Source organism: Silene latifolia, chromosome 5 (genome assembly GCF_048544455.1).
Source record: "Silene latifolia isolate original U9 population chromosome 5, ASM4854445v1, whole genome shotgun sequence".
NCBI classification, from domain to species: Eukaryota; Viridiplantae; Streptophyta; class Magnoliopsida; order Caryophyllales; family Caryophyllaceae; genus Silene; species Silene latifolia.
In genome coordinates this window covers 42705857-42709743 of record NC_133530.1, presented here as the reverse complement: position 1 = coordinate 42709743, position 3887 = coordinate 42705857, and the positions used below count along the sequence as shown (strand labels likewise).

Below are 3887 nucleotides of genomic sequence, written 5' to 3'. Positions count from 1 at the left end.
CCCTATTTGTTTTCGTTCCGTTTATTTTTCTGTCTCAGGGAATTTCTATTCCTTGAGGTAGTTCTTATTCATTTCCTTTCAGTGTTGTTTATGCCCAGTGTCGACACGGTGTGAATTAGTTTCAAATGATTCGAGCCGGAGAGATTATTCAGGCATAGACTCCGTCTGCGAAGGAAATCACGAAAGGAAGACTTGAGTACTTTCGAGCCAGAGCTTGATCATTTTCTTTTCGCGGAAGACAGTCCGATTTCTACAGTAAAGATGCCTAAGCTTTCTAGTCATTCAGTGCCTAAAGCCTCCTCTATTCCCAAAGGTTTCAATCTCCAGACTGAGGATGGGAATACATTCGACATCCGTCCTTCTTATATCAATCTGGTGGAGCGAAATATTTATAGAGGTGTGGCCGGTGAAGACCCGAGGAAGCACATGGAGGTCTTTACAGACTATTTTTCTACTATCCCCGCCACTAAGGGAGTAACTCAAGATAAAATCAAGGTGGTCCTATTTCCTTTCTCTTTAGCTGACTCAGCCAGGGAGTGGCTGACTGACTTGGACCACACAACTGCTGGGGTTACAGATTGGGAGTCTCTTGCTCTTGCATTTTACAAGAGATATTTCCCTCCACAACGCACCAATTTGCTGAGGGCCAAGATTACTAGTTTCAGACAGGCTCCCGATGAAAGTTTCTATGAGGCATGGTCGCGATTCAAGAAGTTGGTGAGGTCTATCCCTCACCATGGTTTTGACCCATGGTTTCTAGCCAATCAATTATACAATGGGCTGTATGACGACCAGAGAGCCATACTTGATGCGGCATCTAGTGGGAGATTTCAGAAGAACACCGATGATGATAAGGGGTGGTCTCTTATTGAAGAGATGGCTAATCATAGTGCTGAGTATGGAAACCCGAGGGATGGGATTAGAACAGCTCATGCAGTCGATAAACAGGTTTTGGCTCAGCTGGAGACCATGAATGCTAGGTTCGACAAGTTGGAATTACAAGCTGCTGAGGAGGGGGTTCCTATTACAATAATCAAGGGGCAGTCCATCCCAATTTGAGGTGGACTAGTCAAAATGTGCTCAATCCTACACCTTCTCCGCACCAGCAGCAGCCTTATGTCCCTCCACACAAGAATCAACAAGGCTTTCAAAAGCTTCCTTCCTTTACTCCTCCTAACCATGGTGCATCATCTTCCGGTGGGGTGAGTGAAATTGGTGAGCTTAAGTCTATGTTGAAAGCCTTCACGAAGCAGTGGCAATTGAGTGATCAACAGAAAGATGCGTCCATAAAGGCACTTAAAACTCAAGTTGCCCAATTAGTCACTAATCAGTCCACAAGAAAGCAGGGTCAATTACCGACTCAAAATGAGAAGAACCCACACGAGACGATAAATTTCATCAATCTGAGAAGCGGTCGTTCATATGAGGGACCGGAAATGCAGAAATCGACCCGAGGAGAGTCAGAATCGATGGTGAACAAAGAGTGTTCGCGAAGAAAGTGAGCTCACGGCAAAGAAAGTGCTCGATCGACTGGTTTCAGGTGGTCGATCGAGCAGATTTGGGGACGAAAGTGGTCGATCGAGTGAAAATACCACTCGATCGAGTGAACAGGAAAAGCAGAATGGTCGATCGATTAGTTTTTCTACTCGATCGAGTGAAGAGCAAAATGGAGTTGCTCGATCGAGTGAAAAAACTACTCGATCGAGTGATATTGATGAAGATTCTACTCGATCGAATGAGTATTTTGGTCGATCGAGTAGTTTTGATGACGGGAAGCTTATTCGAGAGCCTGCTAGTGCTCGTTTAAGCGATAAATCACCGGAAAGACCTCGTTCGAGAGGTAAGAAGTGTCCAAAGGATACAGAGCTTGCTCCGGAAGATACATTGGAGGAGAGAAACAAGGGACTCGAGATACCTATCACGGTTCCCTTCTCGAGGCGTCTGCAGAATACAAAGGCCAATCAACAATTCGGAAAATTTGTCGAACTTCTGAAAAGCTTGGAAGTCACTGTGCCGTTCACTGAGTTGTTGACAAAGGTACCCTCTTATCTTAAGTTTATGAAAGAAATTTTATCGCGTAAGAGGAATATTAACGATAGTGAGACCGTAGCTTTAACTGAGGTGGGGTCAGCCCTATTTCAAAATAAGTTACCTCCTAAGTAGTCAGACCCGGGTAGTATTTCAATTCCGTGTCATATCGGTAACTATTTGATTGATAATGCGCTATGCGATTTAGGCGCTAGCGTGAGTGTCTTACCGCTGTCTCTGGCTAAGAGACTTGGTTTGACAAAGCTTAGTTGCACTAACATAACAGTCCAGATGGCCGACCGTAGTATATCACGGCCACTAGGCATAGTAGAAGACGTACCTGTGAGGATCGGGAGGTTCTTTATCCCCGTTGATTTCGTTGTCTTAGACATCCCCGAAGATACACACCCCTATTATTTTAGGGATACCATTTTTGTCTACTGCCCGTGCAATTATAGATGTCGGGGGAAAGACTTTGACCTTTCAGGTAGGGGACGAGGAGCTGATTTTTCATCAGTCTAAATCCCGGAGGGCTCCCATGCAAGCTCAGCCTTGCAATGCCCTCTCTTCTATTGACCCTATTATTGACACTCCAGATGAAAATTTGGAGTATTGTGCTGCAATTGTTACCCCTCCGCCTCAGACTGAGAGTAAAAAGGAGGAAAGTTCGTCTGTTTTCCTTGCTGCAGGTATAGATGAAAGCAATGAAGAAGCTGTCAAGGGACATGGTGCAATCACTGTCAATCAAATTAGAGATGATGACGCTACATCTGGTGATAGAGGAGCAAGGACGAGGAAAGTTCGCGCTTATGTGGATGTGACCTACTCCCCTCCTACCATTTCAAATGATAATTCAAGCTCATGGAAGTTGAAGAGGAGAGTCAACGTTGCTGAGATGACGTCCTCCAGTCAGGAGCCCTTCAAGGGGCTACTGAATTGCATTGGGAATTAAACGGGGAAATGCCCCGTGTAACACTTTGTAATAGATAATTTTGAATTTTCCGTTGAATTTATTTTATTGCTTTTAATTAGGACAATTAGTTTATAGACTGCTTTTAGCGTAGATTTAAGACTATAGACTGTTCTTATGCGTATTTGGTATTTTGGGATATTTTTGCACGTGTTTTTATGCAGGTTTGGGAAAGTTTTACGCATTCCAAGGAAGAATTGACGAAATTCAAGAGATTACGCGAGAAAAGAGCTCGATCGAGTACTTTTTGTACTCGATCGAGTGAAAAATTGGTCGACCGAGTGCTTCATCTGGTCGATCGAGTAAAGCAATAAGTGGGACTTCTCGATCGAGTAGAATTCTACTCGATCGAGCAATTAGATCATCAAAAGCCCTCGATAGAGTAGTTTAAAACCACTCGATCGAGTGGAATTGCAAAGGGACGCAGGGAGTTTTTACTTTAAACTTCTTATTTATGCTTTCCTTTTCATTTGTCCCTAATTTTTCGTCTAAACACCCCTAATTGCGACAAAAACTCCCCCAAATCCCCAATTTTTCTTGCCCAATCTCCAAATCCGCCACCTATAATCTATTGCTAGCCAATTAATCTCTCATAGCCCCTTATTTTCCCCTTGATTGGTGTCCATTTACACGGTTTTCAAAGAGGGTTAGGGTTTGCGGTTTTTAGCTCGAAAAATCGCTAGTTTTGCTTGTTTGATTGAAGATTAATTGCAATTGTAGGATTTGTATCATCAAGATGGATTTTAGTTCTTTACCCTCTACTAGTTCATCCTTTACTCCGTCTTTGTCTAAGATAGTGGCCCCTGCTGTTGCCACTGCCTCCACTTTAGTGACTACCGCAGCCCCAGTGTTCCTAGTTTCAGCTGCAGGTACAGTTTTTGCTCCAGCT

At 43.8% G+C, this 3887-nt stretch overlaps 1 non-coding gene across 1 annotated transcript; it reads right to left on the bottom strand.

Annotated features, from left to right (window-relative positions):
• Positions 1-636: 636 nt before the first annotated feature.
• LOC141658216 (small nucleolar RNA R71) lies at positions 637-743 on the bottom strand. The gene has a single exon (XR_012549114.1). It is a non-coding gene; the product is annotated as a small nucleolar RNA R71 (small nucleolar RNA).
• Positions 744-3887: the final 3144 nt, after the last annotated feature.